Below are 27,977 nucleotides of genomic sequence, written 5' to 3'. Positions count from 1 at the left end.
GGTCAAGCAACTGGGGGCCTCCGAACCTCTGGGAGACCCGGACGTGCCTGGTCTCCGTTTGTGGAGGTGACATTCACCCGAGGTCTCCAAGGCGAAGGAGATAGATTCCAATGTCTCAGGGAACTGCATATTACAGTGAGGTTAGCTGCCTCGCTCTGATATGCAGATATGTCACAGTGATCCCGCCCACAATGGGCGGGATTTACATTGCAGCATCTCACGAGATTGTGTTAGATAACGTGAGGCATTGAGAGGTGGGCAGATCCCGTGAGCTGGCTCTCCCAGCTTCTATTGGCCACATTGCACCACGGCGCATTGCTTTTCCAAAGCCGCGTAGCCATTCAATTGGGAGCATTATTTTACCCACTAAAAATGTTCAATGGCATTATCATTAATTGGAGGAGACATTGGGCACTGATGCCCGATCTAGTTGGCATAGTATCTTACACCTCGATTGGCGTCACCCCTTTAGATAGACTCTAATTTTGTGAGCCCAGATAGAGTGGGTGAAAATGTTGACTGTGTTGCTGTCGCCTTCTGAAGACCTGCTCTTGCCAATTATTTATTGCTGAGCAAAGCAACCCTTGTGTCTTCTTTCAGTTGTAACATCCTAATTAAGGCCATGGGAACTGTGCCCTTTTCAGGAGCTTATGGAAAGAGTTGCGAGTTGAAATTAGACCGACAAATTCCTTGGGAAAAACAAACAAGGGGCCATTCAGCTTGAGACAATGTGCTTGTTTGCAATCCTCAGTTTACAGAGTAAATGAAAAGACACCCAAAGAACACAGCAAGTTTGCTGACACTTAATTGGGAAGAGGAAAGGCGGAAATCACAAAAAAAACAAACAAAATGGCTTCTAAACTTTGAAACAGGATTATTTTAAAACATGCTCCATTAGTCAAAAATGAAGAACTGAAATGTTTTAAATTTAAAGCCTCACTCCTTATTCTAAGCCATAGATGGATCATTCTGACCTAAATTAGATTTTGATAAATTAATTATATATTTTTAAAATAAATTTAGAGTACCCAATTATTTTTTCCAATTATGGGGCAATTTAGCATGGCCAATCCACCTAACCTGCACATCTTTGGGTTGTGGGGGTGAAACCCACGCAGACACGGGGAGAATGTGCAAACTCCACACGGACAGTGACCCAGGGCCAGGATTTGAACCCGGGTCCTCAGCGCCATAGGCAGCAATGCTGACCACTGTGCCACCGTGCAGCCCAATAAATTAATTATTTTAACTTGGGCTAAAGTGTTTACAGCATAGAGGGAGATCATTTGGTCCATTGAGTCTATGTTCGCTTCCTGTAAGATATTCAACAAGGGTTGCTTCGCAATATTATATTTGGTAGTCTGGTTAATTGATAATAATTTACTAATATTAATTTACTAGTAATTTAATTAAATTAATGAACTATTTTAATTAATTAGTTAAATATAATGGTCATTTGCTGCGCGGGTTCAATCACTATACTAGCTGAGGTTATTCATGAAGGCTCTGCCTTCTCGAACCTCCCCCTCACTTGAGTTGCGGTGATCCTCATGTTAAATCATCACGAGTCAGTTCTCCTCCTCAAAGGCGCAGAGCAACCTATGATCATCTGGGACTATGGCGACTATACTTTAGTAATTTACTCACCTGAATAACACACGCCCTGATGTTAAATGGGTGTGGTTCCCAACAGTGTGAAATTTGGGTAATTTTTAACTTCAGGCCCTGCCTCCAGATCACAAGTGTTAAGATCCCGAATGAGTACCCAACTATTTTCAATTTGTAAAACAGTGAGGAAATGTTACTGTGCCGCAGGAGTGATAACACCGACCAGCAGGTATGTTTTGTGTCAAAACAAACTTTAATCCCATTAGTAACAAATAATTAGCTTCACAGCTAACAGTTACAACAGTTCTTCGATCAAATAAAAAACTTTAACTTACTTTCTAAACCTGCCACTATTTCCAATTAAGCAAACCAATATATTGCAAATATCACCCAAGAATAAAGTTAACAACCAGGGTTTTACTTGCTTTTCTTTGTGCAGAATCTTTGGAGAGAGAACCTTTCAGGACCAAACTGAAAACCACTGTTTAGATCAAAGTTCTAGGACCTACTGACCTTTCAGACAGTCCTGGCTCCTCCCATTAACTACATCATCCATACCCAAAGCGTAAGGCATTCTTTTGTCTCTTCTTACAAGATGTACCTTGATTCGTGTAGCCAGGCCCAAACCCATAACTTATTTATGCCCCAGGGATCCTTTAAATCAAAACAATGTTCCATTAGCTATCTATCTGTAAAAAAGTAAACGGTTCTCAAGATCTATTAGCAGAACACTTCACCTGCAAATCGATAGTTACCTAATTTTTCTGACACCTTAATCACCCCTGTAGCAGTCATACTGTCTGTATGCATCCTTACCCAGGTTTTCAATAACATACTGCACAAAATATAAAATATGGCAATTTCTTACATTCATCACATCAGTCAGCTGTCCATCTGAAGCAGGCAGAAGGTGGCAATCTGTTGTAGCCTTGGAGAGTGGGAGCAAAATATCGGAGGCTATCAGCACCAAAAGAGGTGGTTACCGACAACAAGGCAAGTTGTTTCGCAAGATATCGGGAAAGGCGAGATGTGTAATGAGGATAATTCTTTATTATTTGTTCTTGAGATGTGAATGTCGCTGGCTAGGTCAGCGATTATTCCTCAACCCTAACTGCCCTTAAGAAGGAGGTGGTCTTCTTGAAGAATTCCTGAACGGCTGCAGTCCATGTGATGTTGGAACACCCGCAATGGTGTGAGGGAACATATTCCAGGTTTGTGACCCAGAGGCAGTGAAGTGACAGTGACATAGTTCCAAGTCAGGATGTCATGTGGCTGGGAGAGGAACTTGCAGGTGGCGATGTCCCCATGTGTCTGCTTCCCTTGTCCTTCTAGGCCCCGGGGGGAGGGGGGGGGAGGGGGGAGGGGAGAGGAGGAGGAAAATCCAGACTTGTGTGTCACCTGTGAAGGGAGTGAATAGTGAATGCTTAACCTGGTGGATGGGGTGGGTCTGAAGAATTGGCCACCTGCCCATTTCCTGTCAGAGTTGTGTTAAAATTGTCTGTACTATATGTGTCAGGGTGCAGCAACATTAAAATTAGTCTGGGATGCAAAGATGGAAGGATAATTGTGGCTTCCGAAAGAGAAAGTCCAGATAAAACACCATTGACCCCGATTACAGTGAAGATCCAGCCAACTCCCCAAGGGGAAGCCGCCAGTTGGGGCACAGGCACAGGAAAATCATTTGGAACGTTTTCTACATCACGTTGGTGGAAGCAGAGCAGAAAGGTTCCCGTTCAGGAAAATAAAGAGTCTGTGAGCACAAAGGACAGAATGATTAAGGACAAAAATGAAGGCCCTAATCATATTGTACGGTGTGAGACAGAGAGAGGATTGGCAGATGATCAACATGGAAACGATGACATGTACAAGGTGAAAATAGATAAGTCCCCGGGGCCTGATGGGATTTATCCTAGGATTGTCTGGGAAGCCAGGGAAGAGATTGCTGAGCCTTTGGCTTTGATTTTTAGGTCATCATTGGCTACAGGAATAGTGCCAGAGGACTGGAGGATAGCAAATGTGGTCCCTTTGTTCAAGAAGGGGAGTAGAGATAACCCCGGTAACTATAGGCCGGTGAGCCTAACGTCTGTGGTGGGTAAAGTCTTGGAGAGGATTATAAAAGATACGATTTATAATCATCTAGATAGGAATAATATGATTAGGGATAGTCAGCATGGTTTTGTGAAGGGTAGGTTATGCCTCACAAACCTTATCGAGTTCTTTGAGAAGGTGACTGAACAGGTAGACGAGGGTAGAGCAGTTGATGTGGTGTATATGGATTTCAGTAAAGCGTTTGATAAGGTTCCCCACGGTCGGCTATTGCAGAAAATACCGAGGCTGGGGATTGAGGGTGATTTAGAGATGTGGATCAGAAATTGGCTAGTTGAAAGAAGACAGAGAGTGGTAGTTGATGGGAAATGTTCAGAATGGAGTTCAGTTACGAGTGGCGTACCACAAGGATCTGTTCTGGGGCCGTTGCTGTTTGTCATTTTTGTAAATGACCTAGAGGAGGGCGCAGAAGGATGGGTGAGTAAATTTGCAGACGACACTAAAGTCGGTGGAGTTGTAGACAGTGCGGAAGGATGTTGCAGGTTACAGAGGGACATAGATAAGCTGCAGAGCTGGGCTGAGAGGTGGCAAATGGAGTTTAATGTGGAGAAGTGTGAGGTGATTCACTTTGGAAAGAATAACAGGAATGCGGAATATTTGGCTAATGGTAAAATTCTTGGTAGTGTGGATGAGCAGAGGGATCTCGGTGTCTATGTACATAGATCCCTGAAAGTTGCCACCCAGGTTGATAGGGTTGTGAAGAAGGCCTATGGCGTGTTGGCCTTTATTGGTAGAGGGATTGAGTTCCGGAGCCACGAGGTCATGTTGCAGTTGTACAAAACTCTAGTACGGCCGCATTTGGAGTATTGCGTACAGTTCTGGTCGCCTCATTATAGGAAGGACGTGGAAGCTTTGGAACGGGTGCAGAGGAGATTTATCAGGATGTTGCCTGGTATGGAGGGAAAATCTTATGAGGAAAGGCTGATGGACTTGAGGTTGTTTTCGTTAGAGAGAAGAAGGTTAAGAGGTGACTTAATAGAGGCATACAAAATGATCAGAGGGTTAGATAGGGTGGACAGCGAGAGCCTTCTCCCGCGGATGGAGGTGGCTAGCACGAGGGGACATAGCCTTAAATTGAGGGGTAATAGATATAGGACAGAGGTCAGAGGTGGGTTTTTTACGCAAAGAGTGGTGAGGCCGTGGAATGCCCTACCTGCAACAGTAGTGAACTCGCCAACATTGAGGGCATTTAAAAGTTTATTGGATAAGCATATGGATGATAAGGGCATAGTGTAGGTTAGATGGCCTTTAGTTTTTTTCCATGTCGGTGCAACATCGAGGGCCAAAGGGCCTGTACTGCGTTGTATCGTTCTATGTTCTATGTACAAAGCCACCATACATCAGAGAAGCAGCTTTTTGAAAATATGATTAGTGTCACACTGACAGTTGGCCAATGTAAGAGTCTGTGTATTGTCACTGTCTGAAATGATGGATTTGTGTACAAGAGGAAGGAGGTTATGCTGAACTTGTATAATAAAGTAGTTGGACCTCAGCTGGTGTATTGTGTACAATTCTGGGTGCTCACTATATTTCCAGATGTAATTTGGTGTTTTTCCTTCATTATTATGACAGTAAGACTGGGACTGCAAGAAGTCCCCAGGGTCTACGTCACAGGAATCGAGGACCAGGCAAGTAGGGGGGGGGGGGGTCTCAGGACGGATATTGGAGGTAAGGCCTACAGAGGATTGGAGGGGTTGGGTGGAGTGGCCAGGGGCTAGGGAGGTTGGGGGGGGGGGGGGGGGGGAGGGGTTGGGGGAGGGAGACAGGGACTAGACCTTATGTGTGGAGGGATGAGGAGGCACCTGTAACAGCTGGCTCAGTGTCTACGGGGTGGGAATAATTTTCCCCATGGTCCTTGCGGACTACGAGCTCCCTAGCTAGGGGCGGGGATCTCTATTAACTTCTGTATAAAAGGAAATCTGCAATCTTTACCTGCTCTGGCCTACAAGGGTGGCACAGTGGCTGGCACTGCTGCCTCACAGCACCAGGGAACTGGGTTCGATTACAACCTCGGGTGACTGTGTGGAGTTTGTACGTTCTCCCCGTGTCTGCATGAGTTTCCTCCGGGTGCTCCGATTTCCTCCTGCAGTCCAAAGATATGCAGGTTAGGTGGATTGGCCATGCTAAATTGCCCCTTAGGGTGGGGTTGCAGGAATAGGACGGGGGATTGGGCCCAGGTAGGGTGATCTTTCGGAGAGTCAGAACAGACTCGATTGGCCGAATGGCCTCCTTCTGCACTTGTAGGGATTCTATAATTCTATGTGACTCTTAAGTGTGGCCGTCTTTTAAATACCCTCCGAAAAGCCTCTCAGTTCAAGGGCAATAAATGTTGGCCCGGCCAACGACAGCCAATGGATAAAAAAAGAACTCGCCACAATAGTACAGAATTTGTAACATGTTAGTAAAGTTTGTTTTGACTCCTTAAATTACATTTCCTTAACTAACAATCACCATCAATAGAAATTTTATACACAAAAATGAACTTAATGAGGATGCCTCCTAAACAGTAGTTAGATTTGTTCTCAAAGCTAATAAAATGTGCCTAATAAAATGATCTCCTTGGTAACCTGGTGGTAACCTGTTGATACTTATTGCTGACTGAATTTCAGTAGGAAGGCGATTCTTGGAGTTTGAGCACTAATCCACCAGCCTTTCTCTTTTCCGTTTAAGTTGGCAGCTGCAGTTCGCCAAAAAAGTGTCTTATAAATGGGAACTTCTGCTTGCTAATAGGACTTGGAATCAGTACAAGCTACTTCTCTTACACAATCACCGCCTAGCCCCTCTCCCTCCCCACCCCAAACTTCAACCGCCACAGAAGCCCCCGCCCCCCCACCCCAGCTTTCCACCTGCAGTTCATGAATGGGAGGCTCGCTGTCTTAGGCCGACTTAATTAAAAGTTGTTGTGAGTGATGCCTTGTGACAATCTAATCCACATCAACGGACTCTACAAAGCTTTCTCCTGAAGATCTCTGCTTCCCAGTTGTGTCGAACTCCCAGCAGAACCAGGTGCCTTCCTTTGCCTGAACTAACCACTTCATTCTGGCTGCCAATACCCGGTGAGTGACAAGGATCCCCAAATATCCAATGGGTTTACTCAACCTTGCCAAATAGAACTTGGGTGCACTTGACAAAGGAACCTGTTGATTCCAGGTAAAATAGATACATTCTTTTGCAGCACCTCGGGCATGAATGTAAAGCTTTGCATTAATGGAATAGCACAATATAGTGCTTCAGCAAAATACTTAAAATTGTTGGAAACCTATGGATATTGGAAGTCTGGTACAGTGCCAAAAATGTTAGAAGTACACAGCAGATCATTCAGGGAACAAATAGTTTAGATTTTAAGGTCTAAATTCTTCACCTTCTGATAGAGTCCCACCTGAAACATTTCTCTTTCAGGTACAGAGTGACTCGCTAGTGTATTTTCAGCCTCAGATTTCTGCCATTCATAGGTTTACCTTATCTCTCCCCCTTTTCTCTTTTCATTAAAATAAATCTTGGGCCACTTTCAAACTGATGCTCTCGGAATGTACTCGTGCTGTTATGCTTTTTTAAACTGCGACAATGTTATTTCTCTGAGAATCTGCTTCTTCTGCGCCTGACTGAATCCTGTGACCTACAAAAAAAGTGCTTTGATCTGGCGAGTAAATGAGAAAGTCTTGTAGAAATCGCAGCTCACTTACTTTCTAGGATATTCACGTTTGTCTGTTTGTTGCTCATTTATCTGCTGCATGGTGATGTTTAGTAATGTGGGGTTATTATAATTCTAAATCTGCTGCTATTCATGTGATGTAGAATAAAATTTTACTAAAGGTGTTACTAAAACCATCAGGCGAAGCATTCAGTGTGATTAGTAAATGGTGGCTCTGTCTGATTAAAGTTCCTCAAATCTTGCCTCAGTGGCTGAAATGATTGGTTACAAGGGAGATATTCAAAACCATTCAAAATCACAGCCCAGCTTCGATTCCCGGCTTGGGTCCCTGTCTGTGTGGAGTCCGCACGTTCTCCCCGTCTCTGCGTGGGCTTCCTCCAGGTGCTCCGGTTTCCTCCCACAAGTCTTAAAAGACGTGCTGTGAGGGAATTTGGACATTCTGAATTCTCCCTCTGTGTACCCGAACAGGTGCCGGAATGTGGCGACTAGGGACTTTTCACAGTAACTTCATTGCAGTGTTAATGTAAGCCTACTTGTGAGAATAAAGATTATTATTATATCTCAGGTTACATACATACTAAGATAGGAGGGATGGCTGTGGAACGCTGCTGAGGCAGACCAGGAGATTTTCAGCTTTGTTTCCAGCCTCTTAACTGAAGCCTGTCTCATGTGGCCAGAATGGCCGTTACAATTGGTCTCAACACCTGTAGACTAGAGAGTCGGGGTGGAAAGAGGCGATTCCTGATCATTGTCTCTGGGCCCTGCTAGAACTGCAAGCTGTGAAAATCAGAACAGGACAGACCGGGCTTCTCTGTGACACCTTCTGTGGCTGAATAGCTCGCTGACACTCATTTGGCCTTTTGGCCCTGGTATTGAAGACAGTTGCCACTTGTTGGACATTTTACCTGGAAGAGTCAATCCCTTGAAAAGAGAGTACTCAAATTCACCAAATAGGAAATCACTTAACAGGAAAAAACAAAAGCGCAATGTGTGTCTATTTGCTTCAAAATCTCTGTAATTTTACAGCAGTGCTTACTTTTGGTTGGGTGTTTGGATAAGTGATTATTGTAGATTCATTGCTGTTGAATGTTATTGTTACTATCTTTGGGGATTTAACCTAAAGAGACATCAGGGAAATAGAGAATGTACCAAGAATGCACGGCATCTGTAGAATGCAAAAGGCAGGGTGCGGGTATGATTCTCCCATCCTGTTGAGTTGCCAGTATCAGAATTGCTGCTTTGGAAGATTGGCTTGTGGAGAGTGAACAGATCCTGATAGAGAGGACATCGCTTTACTATCCCACTGCATTGACATAGCCTTTAAATTAGACCAGAATTGCAGGGGAACTGGATTATTTTAGCATAGTTTTTCGCTCAGGTCTTTTAATGTATTTTAAAATGAATTCTAATAAAGTACCTGTACATCTATAACCACAATAAGGTAATATAGTCACGGTGATATAATGACAGCGTACTGTGCATCCTATATGTACATTGTAGAACCATTAGTGGCTACATCAGCAGAGTGACAATACCCTTTGAGATATGCTCAGGAGACTGATATTTTTTAAGAATGCATTAATAAGGACAAGGGTTAATGATATTACTCACCTTCATATCAGCTCAGTTGACAGCACGTTCACTTAGAAAGCTAAAGGTTCAAGGGCCATTCTGGGAGTTGAACAAATCATCCAGGCCGAGGCTTCAGTGCAGCACTGAGGAAGTGGTGGACAAAGTAAATTGTTGTCTTCGGTGAGCTATTAAAACCCAGTCTCATCTGTGTGTTCAGGTGGATTCATAGAACACAGAACATACAGATAACATTCAGTGCAAAAGAAGGCCATTTGCCCCATCGAGTCTGCACCGACCCACTTAAGCTCTCACTTCCGCCCTATCCCTGTAACCCATAACCCCTCCTAACCTTTTTGGACACTAAGGGGCAATTTATCATGGCCAATCCACCTAACCTGCACGTCTTTTGACTGTGGGAGGAAACCGGAGCCCCTGGAGGAAACCCACGCAGACACAGAGAGAACGTGCAGACTCCGCACAGACAGTGACCCAGCGGGGAATTGAACCTGGGACCCTGGTGCTGTGAAGCCGCAGTGCTAGCCACTGTGCTACTGTGCTGCCCTTGGATTCATTGGATTCCATGGATTCAAAAAAAGAGCAGGGAATTCACCTAGCATTTCAGTTGACAACCCTCCTCCACAACAGATTAGCTGACCATCCAGTGTATTTGCTGTTGGAAAGGTTATCTGAGCATTTGCCTAGATAACTTCGATAGCACACTTAAAACATAACTCATTGGTTGGGAAGTTAGATTTTAGAAATGAGTATTTTAACTGACTAATTGCTTTCAGAAGTGACAATATTTAACTCCTTTCCTCCACCCATCATGTTTTAGTGCCCAAAAGGTTGTGTAAGGTGATTTATAAATCCAAATTTTTTTTTTCTAATCTTGGCAGAAAATTGTCAAATCTCAACATATGAATGTACCTGGGCCCTGGGACACTGTCTGTGTGGAGTTTGCACGTTCTACCCATGTTTGCATGGGTTTCGCCCCCACAACCAAAAAAGTGTGAAGGTTAGGTGGATTGGCCACGCTAAATTGCCCCTTAATTCGAAAAATGAATTGGGTACTCTAAATTTATTTTTAAAAACTATTTTTTGTCTAACTGGTCTGACCTAATGCCAGGTTGAAGACGGCGCGATAAGGGATTCAAAGAGCAAAGTAAGAATTAACCACAGAAAATATGAGAAAATAGTAAAGGGTCAGGTTTGGGGTCAAAGATTTAAAATCAGTGAAAATGGAAGCAGATTCAGTGCTGCTTCAGCAACGAATGGAGGATGAGGGTGGACCATTGGTGATAGACTCTGAAACAGCATCTTGACCACCGTACTGGAGGAAGCTGGATAGGCAGAAATATATACTCTTTCCATCTGCTCCCATGGTAACAGGACTCTGAGGGAATACCATTCTCCATATGGAGGCTGATAGGTGTTTGTACAGTACTGGATACTCTTTCCTGGCTTGATCTGAATCTATTGTCATGAGAGTGTAGGAGGATCCTTCCCAAGCTGTACTTGATCCTGGTGTGTGATTGTGGGCACAATGAAGAAGGAGCTTTATTCTGCAACAGATGCCAAACCATTAGGACGCTTAAGTTGTGCTTGTATTTTTCTTCACATGAGCCATTGATATCATCTCTTGCTTGACCCCCACCTCCCGCTCGCCACTCCATTTAAAATTCTCCTTTTTTGAGGAGAACATTTCTGTAAAAAGGATTGTTGTGGTTCCAAGCAGTTTGAATTAAGCACACATTTGTGGCAGTAATGTTGGAGCTGACATTGAGTGAATTCCATCATTTTCACCACGTGCTGTGGAATAGCTTGGCACGCTGACTATGTTGTTCCTATGTCTGGACATGCAGCGATCAGGGATGGATGGAATCCAGAGTCTTTGGTGATATGCATCACTGTAAATACACAAGGGGTTAATGTAAATACACAACTACACAACTACACAAATACACAAATACACAACACACAACTAAGTAAACACTAGAGGGAGCACCGGAGATGTCATGACATGCAGACATACAGCTAATGAACACATAGAATAGGACACGACCAATGGGCAGTCAAGACACCCAGAGGTGACACTACCACAAGAGGGCAGCCCATATAAAAGGACAGAGCACACATGCTCTTGCTCTTTCCACAGGCGACACTCAGAGAGACAGGAGCAGATCAGGAAGCATCACACCCACCGCATGGCTTAGAGCAGGCTGGTTAGTTAGACTGAGTTACTATAGCAAGATTAGCAGGGGAGTCGAACTCAAGTAGGATAATTGCTAACTGTTCAATAAATATGTTAAACCTATCTCCAAGTCTGAACCTTCCTTTGTCAGAGCATACATCAAGGAAGCAGCTTATGCTACATGAAGAAGCATAACACAACAGAGTCATCAGGCGTGGACTGGATCCAGAGTACTCAAGGAGGAGTGTATTTAGAGGGATCAGTGGTGGACTGGGTCCAAAGCAATCAGAGGTTGATTGGGCCCAGAAGGCTGAGAGCAAGTGGGGAGGATTGGGTTCACAGGGACCAAAGGTGGACCAGACCTAGAGTGATCGGGAGGATTGGGTCCACTGTAAGAGATTCTTTGGTATTTTCATGGGATAAAATGGACAGCAATAATCCAGCATCATTCAAACATGAAGCAAGGGATTTAGGAATTCCTCTGGTTTCCAAAATTCCCAGTTGTACATCACAGTGATGTAGCATCAAACTCAATCTCAACGGTCGGGTTATTAAGAAACATTTTTGAACTATTTTGACTATTGAAATGATTCCTAAATCAAATTCTATGTACATTTGATTTCATGACCTCAGTAACATTTGATTTGATTTGATGCACCGAAGTACAATGAAAAGTATTTTTTGGCGGCCGAGGGAACGTACACACTATGTACATAGACAAAAGAATAATCAACAGAATACATTGACAAATGGTACATCGACAAGCAGTGATTGGTTACAGTGCGGAACAAGGAGCCGAACAAAGCAAATACATGAGCAAGAGCACCATAGGGCGTCATGAATAGTGTTCTTACAGGGAACAGATCAGTCCGAGGGGAGTCGTTGAGGAGTCTTGTAGCTGTGGGGAAGAAGCTGTTCCTATGTCTGGATGTGCGGGTCTTCAGACTTCTGTACCTTCTGCCTGATGGAAGGGTCTGGAAGAAGGCAATGTCTGGGTGTGAGGGGTCTCTGATAATGCTGTCTGCCTTCCTGAGGCAACAGGAGGTGTATACAGAATCAATGTGGGGGTGGCAAGCTTGTGTGATGCGTTGGGCTGAGTTCACCACAATCTGCAGTTTCTTGCAATCTTGGATCGAGCAGTTGCCATACCAGGCTATGATGTAGCTGGATAGGATGCTCTCTATCGCACATCTGTAGACGTTAGTGAGAGTCGATTCAGACGTGCCAAATTTCTTTAGCTTCTGTAGGAAGTAGTGACGATGTTGGGCTTTCTTGACTGTTGCATCAACGTGAGTGGACCAGGACAGACTGTTGGTGATGGTGATCCCCAGGAACATAAAGCTACCTCTCATGGAGGAGTATTGTTTCTGATGAGGAGTTTGGAGTCCACTTGTCTATGTAATCCTCACTTTGCTTTCTCTCCATGTCATCAGAGATCATGGGCTAGATTCCAAACTCACACATTCCTGGAGGGAATTGTGCCAAAGATCACAGGACCGGGAGGGTGGGAGTTGAGCGAGAGCAGCATTCCCGTTCCCCACCATTTTAATGAAGAACAGGCATAGGAGGGCTGCCCATCACTTTCAGGCAAGGACTTATACAGTACAACAGAGGAAAATCGCAGCCCAACAAGTTCATTGGTGCTGCAATGGCATTTTACTACCTTTATTCGGGAGATCCACACATGATCAAATCATGGCAGATGGGGGTGGAGTGACATGAAGTTCCATTTTCTGTGCAATCCTTGTGAACTAGAAGTAGGAGTTCCGCCCTAAAATGCTTGAGACTCCAGACAGACTTGTCCCTCCCTCCCATCAGCAGAATCAGTTGCCAAACCACCTCCCCAGCGCCAGCCTTATGCTGGCGACCAAGTCCTTGGATGTCTGAGCCAGTTGTTGCTGCAGGTCCCAGCGTCACTCTTACCAGTTTGGGTGAGAGATTGCCTTGCTTCATTCAAATAGCCCTGGCGTCAAAATGGCGATGGCCTCACACTGAACTCCACATGGGGTTCCCCCCTGTTACCTCCTGCCCTGAACTCCACCACCAACCCCCCCCCCCCCCCCGCCCCCCCCCCCCCCCCCCCCCCCACCCTTCCCCACCCCCCACCCTCACTACCACCAATACCCCAACTTAAAATTGGTCCTGGTTTTGAAATGTTGTTCCTTCTGCTGGGGCGGCATGGTAGCACAGTGGTTAGCATTGACGCTTCACAGCTCCAGCGTCACAGGTTCGTTTCCCGGCTTGGGTCACTGTCTGTGTGGAGTGTGCACGTTCTCCCCGTGTCTGCGTGGGTTTCCTCTGGGTGCTCCGGTTTCCTCCCACAGTCCAAAGATGTGCAGGTTAGGTGGATTGGCCATGCTAAATTGCCCTTAGTGTCCAAAGGGGTTGGGTGGGGTTGCTGAGTTACAGGTATAGGGCGGAGTTCTGGGCTCAAATGGGGTGCTCTTTCCATGGGCCGGTGCAGGCTCGATGGGCCGAATGGCTTCCTTCTGCACTGTAAATTCTATGTTCTATGAATTATGGGGTGATAGCAAAGCTACACTGTTATGCTTTCCCAGGCTTGCACTCTGTTGATTGAGTGGCTGGGTGAGTGTAGCTATTCTTTGCGCTAATTTTACACGGGCTGTTTTTTATGGGTTATTTAGCTTCTTTCTCCCCATGTCCTTTATTCTTTTACAAAAAACAATGATTCAGTATCTCCTTCAATGCTGCACTCAATTCCATTGTTCCTCGCTTGTTGTGAAGCATTTCACATTCTGATAACGCTTGCCATGATAAAGGTTTCTTATCTCTCCTTTTATGTATCCAGTGATTATCTCGACACGATGACCTCTTGTGCTGGATTTTCCGACCAGTAAATAATCTATGGATGTGTTTGCCGTGCCCATTCCTTTCATCTCTGAGTTACAACAGGTGGCTAGCTATATATTTTATCTTTCTGTGTGTACCTGTGGCTGCAAAATGGACCATAATTCTGGGAGAAAGGTAACGAGTAAAACCCAAGCTGGCAGACAGGGCATTTACCGAGCTGTGTGCCACATTGACTTTGACACATGACTCACCCTTGTAGGCAGGTGGTAATTGTCTCTCTGGTTCATGGTTCACATTACACATTGTCACGTTCCTCCTGTCAGATTAAAGTTTATAACGTTGTGACTGGAAGCTAAGTGATTTCATCCACAATGGAATTGCTGGTTCCATCCTGGGACTTGGCATTACACTGGCCTCATCACACGCACTGATTCATAACGAAACCTAGTACAGCAATGAATAACCCTGTCTCAATTGAACGGCGAGTGACCAATCCATGTAAAATGCTCCGTTTCCCATCACTGGCATTCCTCAACCTAAACAAAAAGCCCCATTTGATGTTAATATTCTAAGATTGCGATGTAACACTAACAGCTTAATAAATCTGAAATAAAATATAAGTAATCAATAATGATTATGAAACTGCACTGTGGTTAGCCCTGTTGCTTCACAGAACCAGGGTCCCAGGTTTGACTCCCGGCTTGGGTCACTGTCCTCCCCGTGCCTGCATGGGTTTCCTCCGGGTGCTCCGGTTTCCTCCTACAGTCCACAGATGTGCAGGTTAGGTGGATTGGCCATCTTAAATTGCCCTTTGTGTCTAAAAAGGATAGGTGGGGTTACTGGGTTACAGGGATAGGGTGGACTTAAGTGGGGTGTTCTTTCCAAGGGCCGGTACAGACTCAAAGGGCCGTATGCCCTCCTTCTGCCCTGTAAATTCTATATTTCAATGATTCCTGTAAAAAAAACATTGGATTCATTAATGTCCTTGAGGGAGTTAAATTTGGTCTGGTCTACATGTGACTCCAGACCCACGGCAATGTAATTGCCTTTAACTGTCAGTTGTATCAAACCTCTGCAGGAATTGTGGGCGTACTTACTGCACATGGATCGCAGTGGTTCAAGAAAGCGGCTCGTCTCCACCTTCTCAAGGCCAATTGGGGATGGACAATAAATCTTGGCCTAGTCAGCGACATCCACATTCCAGGAATTAATAATTTTTAAAAAGTTCCGAAAACATATATAGGCCGTGATTCTCTGAGCCTCCGCACAGAAATCGCTCTCGGCAAGGGGGCGGAGAATGGGATGTCAGACCCGCGATCGGGTCCGACGCCGGGACGGGAACCTCCTGCGACCGGAGAATCGGCACCAATCATGCACGTGCGGTGGACGCGGCGCCGGTCGGGGGCTGTTGAAAGAGGCTCCCACAGGGTTTCTCCGCGGTTGACTGGCCGAGTTCCCGCCAGTGTGGTTCACATACGGTTCCACCCGGCGGGAGCTCGGCGTCGTGGCGACGGTGGCCGTCTTGGGTGGGGGAACGGGAGTATCAGTCTCGGGGGGGGGGGGGGCTCCATGACAGCCAGGCCTGCGATCGGGGGCCAATGATCGGCGGGTGTGCACGATCTGGGGAGGGCCTACCTTCTTCTGTGCCAGCCCGCTGTGTGGGTCCGCCATGTCACATGGGTCCGGCGTGAAAGCAGCCGCCGCGCGCATGCACAGACCCGCGGCCGACAGTTCAGGGCCGCGTACGGCAGCTGGAGCTGCCTGGAGCACTCCGATGCCGTGCTGGCCCCCTGTGGGCCACGGAATCGCTGGACCAAGAGGCCCGTTAATGCCGGCGTGAAACATTCCGGTGTTTACGCGGGCATCAACACATTGGCACCGTTTTGAAGAATCCCTGCCGTAATTTCAGATAATCATCCACCGGTTTGTGAACTGGATTAAATTCCAGTCACCTGCAATCCTTTTGAAATGTTTATGACACTCAAACAGAACAGAAAAAGATCCTCCTTAAAAACTCAGACAACCTGCTCCTGTCAGCTGCTGGTATCTGGTCGTCACTCTGCACTGATTAGCACTGTTTTGCTTCTCTGGTTAGCTGTGTAGTGTGTTTATGTAGGCTAATCACATTTTACCAGATTACTCAGTAACCTTTACCCACAAAAATGTCCACAGCATAGCTGGTTTATTACGTACATTTTATCTCCCCCCCCCCCCTCTTCCCCCCCGTCCACTTGTCCCTACTCTTCTGACCGCACTGATACGTGCTTAGACCTGGCACTGTATGTCTGCAGGACCCTTGCTGTCTAGATCATAGATCATAGAATTTACAGTGTAGAAGGAGGCCATTCGGCCCATTGAGTCTGCACCGGCCCATGGAAAGATTACCCGACCTAAGCCCTCACACCTCCACCCTATCCTGGTAACCCAGTACCCCCATCTAACCTTTTTGGACACTAAGGGCAATTTAGCATGGTCAATCCATCTAACCGACACATCTTTGGACTGTGGGAGGAAACCGGAGAACCCGGAGGAAACCCACGCACACACGGGGAGGATGTGCAGACTCCGCACAGACAGTGGCCCAAGCCGGAATCGAACCTGGGACTCTGGAGCTGTGAAGCAACTGTGCTAGCCACCGCGCTAACGTGTCGCCCACAAATGCTCTTCTGCGAGTGCCGATTACCTTTTCCGCTGTGGAGGTCATCACAGCAGTCATCCCCATCCTCTGTCCTCGCTCTGCATCCACAAAGATGATGTGGAGATGCTGGCGTTGGACTGGGGTTGGCACAGTAAGAAGTCTCACAACACCAGGTTGAAGTCCAACAGGTTTGTTTCGAATCACTAGCTTTCGGAGCTGATGAAGGAGCTCCCCTCCGAAAGCTGGTGATTCCAAATAAACCTGTTGGACTTTAACCTGGTGTTGTGAGACTTCTTTCTGTGTCCGCAAAGATGCACACTTTTCATTGAGAATCACCGGGATTGCAGCTAACAGCTGGAATCGTGGATGTCTTTCCTCTTCCCCCGCCAGGGGTACTGAGCCCAACTGTAAGATCAGTTACACTGTTGAAGTGACACTGCTGTGAAGGTTTTTGTGGAGAACTTAAACTTCATTTCAAATCATGAATTTGGATATTGCAAGTTGATATGCCTCATTTTCTGTGATCCATATAATTTTCCCCAAATTGTTTCAGTTTAAATATGAAATCTCACCTGCTCTGCCTCAATTTAAGGTCTCTGCATAATCTGGCCTTGGAGACAGAAGAAACTGGGAATGTGCCGAGTAGCAGACATTAGAGTTGACATTCTCAGACATATTTTAAATGACAATTCGGTTCCATCTACTCATTGTAACACAATCCCCAAAGTCACATTGTTAGCAGAGTGCAACAAGAGTACACTTGTAGTGAGTGAGCACTGTATAGCACAACACAGACCAGCTAAAAACAGAGGCAAGTCTTCTATCAGAGATTGGGTCCTAGCTCAGTGGCATATACTGACAGTGTGGTAAATTAGGGAGAGAGGGTTTTAGAACTGAGAATCTATAAATGAGAGTGCGATGTAACAGAGAGCGTTGTAACTGAAAACCTCAAAATGAGGGTCAATCCTTGTTCTCTATTATATTTCACTATTCAATTCAGAATAATATCATTTTTGGTCATTAATTTGGTCATTAATCTCATTGAATGAGAGGGGAATCTCATTGAAACATATATAATCCTGATAGGGCAGGACAGACTTGCCAGCACGGTAGCAATGGGCAGCACGGTAGCATAGTGGTTAGCACTATGGCATCACAGCGGCAGGGTCCCAGGTTCGATTCCCGGCTTGGGTCACTGTGCGGAGGCTGCACGTTCTCCCCGTGCCTGCGTGGGTTTCCTCCGGGTGCTCCGGTTTCCTCCCACTAGTCCCGAAAGACGTGCTGTTAGGTGAATTGGACATTCTGAATTCTCCCTCTGTGTACACGAACAGGCGGCGGAATGTGGCGACAAGGGGCTTTCCACAGTAACTTCATTGCAGTGCTAATGTAAGCCTACTTGTGACACTAAAGATTATTATAAGACTGGATGCAGAGATCAGGCATGATGAAAGGAAAATCGCTTATTGTCATAAGTAGGCTTCAAATGAAGTTACCGTGAAAAGCCCCTAGTCGCCACATTCCGGCGCCTGTTCGGGGAGGCTGGTACGGGAATTGAACCCATGCTGCTGGCCTGCCTTGGTCTGTTTTAAAAGCCAGCAATTTAGCCCTGTGCTAAACAGCCCCATTTGGCGGATATGAGTTAAAGTCTGCCGAATGGCATGTTTAGTGGGGTGTTTCCCAGCTCCTGCAGCACCAAGAAACATCCCGCCATTCAACAGTACTTTGCCTTCTTTTTTAGCCGGGGAGATGCTCTTAATCGAGACCACACTTAGATGGATTTCAGGAGAGGCTCCTTGCAGATTGGGGTGCCAGTTTGGAAGATTGCCCCAATCTTTCCCCCACCACCTTTCATGCCCCCCCCCCCGAACCTTGGCAGGCCCCCGTGGACAACCCCCCCCCCCCCCCCACCCCCCCTGCCCCGCTTAACTGGTTTAGCACAGTGGGCTAAACAGCTGGCTTGTAATGCAGAACAAGGCTAGCAGCGCAGGTTCAATTCCCGTACCGGCCTCCCCGAACAGGTGCCGGAATGGGGCGACTAGGGGCTTTTCACAGTAACTTCATTGAAGCCTACTTGTGACAATAAGCGATTATTATTATTATTATTATTAATTCCTCGCTACCTCGCAAGGCCTCACCCCTCTCCCAGCCCAATCCTTGGCAATGTCAACCTGCGACCCAGGCATGCTGGCACTGCCAGCTTTGCACCCTGGCCATGCCACCTGGACACTGTGGCACTGCCAGCCTTGCACCCTGGCAGTACCAGGGTGCCCAGGTGGCAGTGCCAGGGTGGCACTGTCAGGATACGCGGATTGTACTTTGAGGATGCCAGGCTGGCAGCGGGTGCGAGAGGGAGAGCCAGGGTGCCACTCTGCCCTGTCCTCGAGCACACGGAGGTCTCAAATGGCCTGGGAAACCCGTTCAGGTGCCGTTTGAGTGGACCAGTACTAAACAATACCCTGGTGATGTTCCCCAGGAGCGGCCAGTGAATCCTGGACGCTGGGTAAATCTGGTTCATTAATGTGTCATTTAAATATGCTGAACGGGTTCGCTCCCAAAGAGGATGAGATCCAGATCACAACTTCTCACAAGATTCCGTTGAACCTTATGAGACGTTTCTAGCTCGGGGATTTCACGACCAGCCTCTCGCAAGATTCAGCGGCCTCGTCCCGACACTAAGTCGAATGGTGCCCGATGTTTCCTCTGGATAGGGATTCTGCAACAAGGGGTCACAATCTCAGGATATGGAGTAGGCCATTTAGGATCGAGATGAGGAGATGTTCCTTCACCCAGGAAGTGGTGAGCCTGTGGAATTCTCTACCACAGAAGGCTGTGGCGATGAAGCCAGTGAATACATTTAAGAAGGAAATAGATTGATTTCTAGACTCTTAAGGCATCAAATGGTATGGTGTTGAGTTAGGGGTTTAGCCATGATCATATTGAATGGTGGAGCAGGCTAAAAGGGCCATAAGACCATAAGGTGACGGAACAGAAGTAGGCCATTTGACCCATTAAGTCTGCTCCGCTATTCAATGAGATCATGACTGTTCTGATATGATGATCCTCAACTCCATTTTCCTGCCGTACCCCCAGAAACCTTGATTCCCTTACAGATTAAAATCTGTCTATCTCAGCCTTAAACGTACTTAATGACCCAGCCTCCACAGCCCTCTGTGGTAAAGAATTCCACAGATTCACTACCTTCTGAGAGAAAAAATTCCTCTTAATCTCTGTTTTAAATGGGTAACCCCTTACTCTGAGATGATGCCCTCTGGTCCTCGACTCTCCCACTCGGGGAAATATCCTCTCAGCATCTACCCTGACAAGGCCCCCAAGAATCCTATATGTCCCGATAAGGTCGCCTCTCAATCATCGGAAATCCAGTGAGTACAGGCCCAACCTACTCAAGCTCTCCAATAATAATAATCTTTATTATTGTCACAAGTAGGCTCACTTTAACACTGCAATGAAGTTACTGTGAAAAGCCCCTAGTCGCCACATTCCGGCACCTGTTCGGGTACACAGAGGGAGAATTCAGAATATCCAATTCACCTAACAAGCATGCCTTTTAGGACTTCTGGGAGGAAACCGGAGCACCCGGAGGAAACTCACATAGGCACAGGGAGAACATGCAGACTCCGTACAGGGAGAACGTGCAGACTCCGTACATACAGTGACCCAAGCGGGGAGTCGAATCCGGGACCCTGGCTCTGTGAAGCAACAGTGCTAACCACTGTGCCAGGTGCCGCCCCTCCAGACCAGGGATCAACTGACTAAACCATCTCGGGACTTCCTCCAATGCCAGTATATCTTTCCTTAGATAAGAGGTACAAGGCTGTTCACAGTGTTCCAGGCGTGTTTTAACTAGTGTCTTATATAGACGTCACTATTTCTATACTCATTCCCTTTGAAATAAAGGCCAACATTCCATTTTCCCTTCCTATGACCTGCTGAACTATTACCCGCTCCTATTTTCTATGTTTCTATGGGCTTGTGTATTCAGCATTAACAATGGACAAGGTGGGATGATCGTGTGCTTCTGAACCTGCAAATTCCCAGCTACTTTGGCTGGACCGAGGCACCTTACTGGTATGTGGTCATTGTATCACAGCTCAGGATGCAAAGTGAACAGAATAGCAATCAGTGCACTGGGCATCAATGCTGCAACACTTCATGGATCTCTGCTCTCTCTCCTTTGTCAAAGCAACTTCTAAACCAACTCTATTTCTTTATTTATTTCAATGATAACATCAAACGGAATTTTAGGGCCAATTATTATTAGTAACTCTGCCTCACAAGTGGCCGTCAATACTATTCGCATTATTTTTGGTTGGTTACTTCCTGGGCAGCACCAAGTGGATAGCACTGTGGCTTCACAGCGCCAGGGTCCCAGGTTCGATTCCCAGCTGGGTCACTGTCTGTGCGGAGTCTGCACATTCTCCCCGTGTGTGCGTGGGTTTCCTCCGGGTGCTCCGGTTTCCTCCCACAGTCCAAAGACATGCACGTTAGGTGGATTGGCCATGATAAATTGCCCTTAGTGACCAAAAGGTTTAGGAGGGGTTACTGGATTACGGGGATAGGGTGGAAATGAGGGCTTAAGTGGGTCGGTGCAGACTCGATGGGCCGAATGGCCTCCTTCCGCACTGGTATAAATGGGACGTTCTGTTATAGTAATTTCTTAAAGGCTGCTTTCATGAAAAAACTTTACAGAGGTCAATAAACTTCAAAGATGCAAGGCACTTACACTTTTCCTGCTTGTCTATTTCTGGAGCTGAGAGTAGGTTTCCTGACAGAAACAGGAACTGGGATATGGGATGTTCAGAGCAGAGATGCACAATCAACTCTGAGGTTGAAGGGCTCATTGATGACAGAAAAAAATGTTATTGATTTACAGACATTTATAGACGACAGACACATGGAAGGAGGCACTCAATGCTACAACTAAACATGCTCTAACTATACTAATTCCCTACCCTCTCTGGAAAACCAGTGGGAAGCACTAAAAGGAGAAATCTTAAATGTAGGCATGTCCCTTCCAAAAATAAGAGTGGTACTGCCAAATCTAGACCCCCTGGTTGTCTAGAGGAATACAGGGGACGATCAAACAGGTGAAGAAAGCGTACAATGGGCATAAAGAACTAAGACCATAGATAGCCCAGACGAGTATAGAAAGTGCAGGGACAAAGTCAATAAGGAAATCAAAGAAAAAAAGATTTTCAAGTAAAGTTAAAGAAAGGGTGACATAGGTGGTGCAATGGTTAGCACTGTTGCCTCACGGTGCCAGGTTGATTGATTAATACTTATTGTCACATATATCGAAGTACAGTGGAAAGTATTTTTCTGCGGCCAAAGGAACATTGACAGAGTACATAGTAGACAAAAGAATAATCAACAGAGTACATTGACAGTGGTGCATCAACAAATAGTGATTGGTTACAGTACGGAACAAGGCCAAACAAGAGCAGCATAGAGCGCCGTGAATAGTGTTCTTACAGGGAACAGATCAGTCCAAGGGAGAGTCGGTGAGGAGTCTGGTAGCTGTGGAGATGAAGCTGTTCCTATGTCTGGATGTGCGGGTATCCAGGGCTGGATGGATTGTTTCGGAGGCTATGGAAGGAGGTCAGAGAGGAGATAGCAGATGCTCCGAAGATGATTTTTCCAATCCTCATTAGACACAGGGTAGGTACCGGAGGACTGGAGAAATGCAAACATGGTTCCATTGTTTAAAAAGGGATCAAAGGAAATGCTGAGCAATTCTAGGCCAGTTAGACTTCTGTCAGTGGTGGGCACATTAGCAGACACAATCCGGAGAGATACGATTAACTGTCACATAGAAAGGCATAGACTAGTCAGGGATAATCAGCTTGGATTTATTAAAGGAAGGTCTTGCCTCACAAATTTAATCAAATTCGTGAGGAATTGACAAGAAGGGTTGATGAAGGTAGTGCAGAGGATGTGGTGTACTTTTTAAAAAATAATTTAAGGGATGTGGTGTCGCTGGTTAGGCCAGCATTTATTGCCCATCCCTAGTTGCCTTTCAAGAGGTGGTGGCGAGTTGCCTTCTTGAACCGCTGCAGTCCTTGTGGTGTAGGTACACCCACTGTGCTGTTAGGGAGGGTGTTCCAGGATGTTGCCGCAGTGACAGTGAAGGAACGGCGATATATTTCCAAGTCAGGGTGGTGAGTGACTTGGAGGGGAGTCTCCAGGTGGTGGGGTTTCCACATATCTGCTACCCTTGTCCCTATAGATGGTAGTGGTCGTGGGTTTGGAAGGTGTTGTTTAAGGAACCTTGGTGAGTTACTGCAGTGCATTTTGTAGATGGTACACACGGCTGCCACTGTTCGTCGATGGTGGAAGGTTTGAATGTTTGTGGAAGGGGGAGAAATAAAACAAACTGCTTTGTCCTGGAAGGTGTCGAGCTTCTTGAGTGTTGTTGGAGCTGTACTCATCCAGGCAAGTGGAGAGTATTCTATTAAACTCTTCTCTTGTGCCTTGTAGATGGTGGACAGGCATTGGGGTGGGGGGAGGGGGGGGATGGAGGGGGGGTCAGGAGGTGAGTTACCCGCCATGGGATTCCTAGCCATTGACCTGCCCTTATAGACACAGTATAAATGTGGCTAGTCCAGTTCAGTTTCTGATCATTAGTAACCTCCAGGATGTTGATTGTGGGGGATTCAGCGATGGTAATGCCATTGAATGTCAAGGGGTGATGGTTAGATCATCTCTTGTAGGCGGTGGTCATTGTCTGGCACTTAGAACATAGAACATAGAACAGTACAGCACAGAACAGGCCCTTCGGCCCTCGATGTTGTGCCGAGCAATGATCACCCTACTTAAACCCACGTAACCCGTATACCCGTAACCCAACAATCCCCCCATTAACCTTACACTACGGGCAATTTAGCATGGCCAATCCACCTAACCCGCACATCTTTGGACTGTGGGAGGAAACCGGAGCATCCGGAGGAAACCCACGCACACACGGGGAGGACGTGCAGACTCCACACAGACAGTGACCCAGCGGGGAATCGAACCTGGGACCCTGGAGCTGTGAAGCATTGATGCTAACCACCATGCTACCGTGAGGCCCCTTGTGTGACATGAATGTAACCTACCACTTGCCAGCCCAAGCCTAAATATTGTCCAGGTCTTGCTGCATTTGGACATTATCTCAGGAGTCAAGAGTGGTACTGAACATTGTGCAGTGATCCGTGAACATCCCCACTTCTGACCTTATGATGGAAGCAGTTGAAGATAGTTGGGCCTCAGACACTACCCTGAGAAACTCCTTCAGTGATGGCCTGACGTTGAGATGATTGTCCTCCAACCACCACAACTATCTTCCTTTGTGTCAAGTATGACTCCAACCAGCAGAGAGTTTCCCCCCTGATTCCCATTGACTCCCAGTTTAGCAAGGGCTCTTGATGCCATATTCGGTCAAATGCTGCCTTGATGTCAAGGGCAGTCACTCTCACCTCACATCTGGCATTCAGCTATTTTGTCCATGTTTGAACCAAGGTTGCAATTAGGTCAGGAGCTGAGTGACCCTGGCAGAACCCAAACTGAGCGTCCGTGAGCAGGTTATTGCTGAGTAAGTGCCACTTGATAGCAGGGCCGGTGCTAGGAATTGCGGGCCCAATTAGAAAAGTGATGGCGGGGCCCCTACTCTACAAAAGTAAAAATTTATGTATGTTTATATTTCGTGTAGTATGCTCGTCTTTAACCAAAAAAAAACATTAAATACTTGATATACTAAAATTTTGAAACTTACTTACCCGGACGGAAGGATTTGGCGGCGCAGGGCTGAAGGATTTGTCGACGGTAATGCGGTGCGTTTCCCCAAAAGTAAAACTACCCTATAGTTCCTCTTAGAATACAGAAAAGGCTTCAAACGGTAACTCTGTCGCCGCTGGCGCGGGGCCCCCTTAAGTTGCAGTGCCCAATTTGATGAAATTGGTCAAATAGGTTTAAAACCGGCCCTGCTTGATAGCACAGTTGGATTTTAGAAAGGCGTTTGACAAGTCCCTCATGGCAGATTGGTCAAGAAAGTGAAAGCCCATGGGATACAAGGCAATGTGGCAAACTGGATAAAAAGTTGGCTTTGTAACAGGAAACAAAGGGTAAAGGTTGATGGCTGCCTTTCCAATTGGAAAGTTGTTTCAAGTGGTGTTCCACAGGGCTCGGTGTTGGGACCCTTACTGTTTGTGTTATATTAACGATTTGGATGTGAACGTGGGGAGCATGATTGGAAAATTTGCAGATGCCACAAAGATTGGCTGAGTAGTGGAAAGTGTAGAGGATAGCTATGATCTTCAAAACTATATAAATGGATCGGCAGAACAGGCAATAAATGGAATTTAACAGAGATGTGCAACGTCATGCATTTAGGGGTTTAAACAGTTATAGAGAGTACACAATAAATGGGAATATGCTAAGAGGGGTAGATGAAGTGAGAGATCATGGTGTACAAGTACGCAGGCCCCTAAAGGCAGCAGTTCAAGTAGAAAATCGTTTAGGGCTGCACGGTAGCATTGTGGATAGCACAATCGCTTCACAGCTCCAGGGTCCCAGGTTCGATTCTGGCTTGGGTCACTGTCTGTGCGGAGTCTGCACATCCTCCCCGTGTGTGCGTGGGTTTCCTCCGGGTGCTCCGGTTTCCTCCCACAGTCCAAAGATGTGCAGGTTAGGTGGATTGGCCATGATAAATTGCCCTCAGTGTCCAAAATTGCCCTTAGTGTTGGGTGGGGTTACTGGGATATGGGGATAGGATGGAGGTGTTGACCTTGGGTAGGGTGCTCTTTCCAAGAGACGGTGCAGACTCGATGGGCCGAATGGCCTCCTTCTGCACTGTAAATTCTATGATTCTATGATATGATAAAAGGTTGTTAAGAAAGCACATGGAATGCTCTCCTTCATTGGCAGAGGTATAGAATATAAAAGTACGGAGATAATGTTAGAATTGTATACAATACTGGTGAGGCCACAACTGGAATAATGTGTGTTGTTCTGGTCGCCACATTACAGGAAGGACGTTACTGCTCTGGAGAGAGTGCAGAGGAGGTTAACAACAATGTTGCCAGGGCGTGAAAAGGGTGGCTACAAGGAGAGATTGGATCGGTTGGGGTTATTTTCCTTGGAATAAAAAATGCTGAGGGGTGACTTAACTGAGGTGTACAAAATTATGAGGGGAAGAGATAGAGTAGTCAGGATAAAATTGTTTCCCTTGGTGGAGAATTCTAGAACCAGGGGACATAGATTCAAGATAAGTGGCAGAAGGTGTCGAGGGGACATGGGGAAAAATGTTTTTATGCAGAGGGTTGTGGAATCTAGAATTCGCTGCTCGAGTTGCTGGTGGAAGCAGAGACCCTAAACTCTTTTTAAAGGTACCTGGACTTGCACCTTAAGTGCACGAAGGTACAGAGAGATGGACCGGGTGCAGGAAAGTGGGATTAGAAAGGGTACCTGCGTGTCCTCGGGCTGGCATGGGCAAGATGGGCCAAATGGTCTCCTTCTGTGCTGTGACTTTTCTATGATTCTGATAACATAGCCATTGTAGACTGCAATGCCACTGTGTTTGTAACAATAATAGCTTGCATTTAAGTAGTGCCTCTAATGCAGCAAAATGCCCCAAGTTAGTCACAGCAGTGTTGCCGAATAAAGGAAGCCTTTTTGGGAGTTACTCTTCAGATGGTCAAGTATTTCACCTGTTTCGATCCCAGTTGATGTTATAACTGGATGGGAAAATCCCAGAACGGAAACCTGTCTGAAGTTACTTCTTCTTATGAAACAAGGAGGCACAGAGTCACAAGACTGCTAATTAATTTCAACAACAAGAATGTTTTTTATTAAAGAGGAAAATATCGGATTATAATACAACACTCCTCAACTGCCCCCCCCCCCCCCCCCCCCCCCCCCCCCCCCCCCACACACCTTTAGTTGAATAATTACACACAGGTTTTAGGATTAACGCAGATTACAAAGTACATTAATACAAAAGGTGACTCACACTCCTCTCTGAACATAAGAAAATGTCTGGGGATTTCTCCTCAAAGTCTTCATACCGTGAGCCACCTTGTCTCACCAAACTCAGGCTTCCACATGAGTGATTTCAAATTCAGCTTTCAAAAGTCACACAAATCTTCTTTTGAATCATGCTTTCCCTCCTGTGCTTCCATCAAGGTTTTGCTTTCAGGTTTTATACCTCTCCTTCAGGCTTCCGTGCAAACTCTGATGTCCAGCCACTGATTTCCACAATTATTTCAAGTACTGTCTCCAAAATTGTTGTAATTTCTCACAATCCTGAGTGCTACTACAGACATCTTTCTAGCCTCTCACGATCCAATGCCTTTTCAACTCCCTGTGATTTTAGCGACCAATAATCTGTCCTGGTTCCCGGTTTCCTCTGTTCCGTTAACTCTAGACTTCTTGGAAGCTTTTTTTCAGTTCTCTAGTTTCCTTAACTAGCCAAACTTTAGACTTCCAGCATCAGTTCTCTTAACCATTACTGCATTGTATGGCTTTTCTTCTAGCAGTGCAGAGATAGATCTTCCTTTTCTAGCCTTCTAAAAGCAACTGCTTCTAGCAGAGCTATGAGAACAGACTCTCTCTCACTACCTATCTCCAGCTACAATCAAATTGGTTCAATTAAAACTTAAACGCTTCTCTACCTTACAAGGTCCCAGTTGCTAAGCAACCACTGCGGGTTTATCTACTCTTCACACCATAGCACTCTCTAAACACAACAGAATGAAAGAATTGAAATCAACCCCCACTCTCAAGCTCTTAAGACCCAAAAGCACGCTACATTGTTTAATCACAATCTCCCCTTCAGTGTGTGTGTCTGTATAAGACTGCGAGTGGGTGTGGCTACATAGATATCTTCTGGTGTTCAGCTCACTTGGCTTGACAGGTAGTTTGTGATACAGAGCAAGGCCAGCAGCACAGGTTTAATTCCTGCACTGACTGAGGTTATTCATGAAGGCCTTGCCTTCTCAACCTTGACCCTTGCCTGAGGTGTGGTGATCCTCAGGTTAAATCACCACCAGTCAGCTCTCCCTCTCAAAGGGTAAAGCAGCCTATGGTCATCTGGGACTATGGCGACTTTACCTTGCCTATCTTCAGGTGTTGAATAAAAACATTTTTCTTTCTTTTAAAACTGACTGTCAGTTAAGAACTCAGGGTTAAAACACGTTTTAATACAAGCTGTCTTTTGTTAGTCAAGAGATGGAAAAAGCTGGAACCGCCCTTATTTATTTCTCCCCTATCTGTAACAAAAGCTAATCAGGGTCATGTGACATATCTCGGACCTTGTGTTATAATGACACCTTGCCTGTCTCCCCAACCCCAAAGGTAACCTTTTTGCTTGGCTGTGCATCATAGCCAATGACATTCCCATTCTTAAT

At 46.1% G+C, this 27,977-nt stretch overlaps 1 protein-coding gene and 1 long non-coding RNA gene across 6 annotated transcripts in view; one reads left to right on the top strand and one right to left on the bottom strand.

Moving 5' to 3' along the window:
- The window catches only part of LOC119974205, a 60,968-nt gene extending 51,702 nt beyond the window's left edge, over positions 1-9,266 (bottom strand). For both annotated transcript variants that reach the window (XR_005462488.1, XR_005462490.1), the window contains exon 1: positions 8,978-9,266. This is a non-coding gene — a long non-coding RNA (uncharacterized LOC119974205). The remainder of the gene's footprint in view (positions 1-8,977) is intronic.
- The window catches only part of rlbp1b (retinaldehyde binding protein 1b), a 44,876-nt gene continuing 23,489 nt past the window's right edge, over positions 6,591-27,977 (top strand). Inside the window, exon 1 of one of the 4 annotated variants that reach the window (XM_038812935.1) lies at positions 6,591-6,770. The gene's annotated coding sequence lies outside the window, so the exon portion shown is untranslated. Of the gene's footprint in view, positions 6,865-27,977 lie in introns of all 4 variants that reach the window. The other 3 variants (XM_038812934.1, XM_038812932.1, XM_038812933.1) reach the window with 3 other exon arrangements.

Source organism: Scyliorhinus canicula, chromosome 12 (assembly GCF_902713615.1).
Source record: "Scyliorhinus canicula chromosome 12, sScyCan1.1, whole genome shotgun sequence".
Taxonomy (NCBI): domain Eukaryota; kingdom Metazoa; phylum Chordata; class Chondrichthyes; order Carcharhiniformes; family Scyliorhinidae; genus Scyliorhinus; species Scyliorhinus canicula.
The sequence above is the reverse complement of the archived record's forward strand: the minus strand, read 5'-3'. Positions and strand labels throughout refer to the sequence as shown.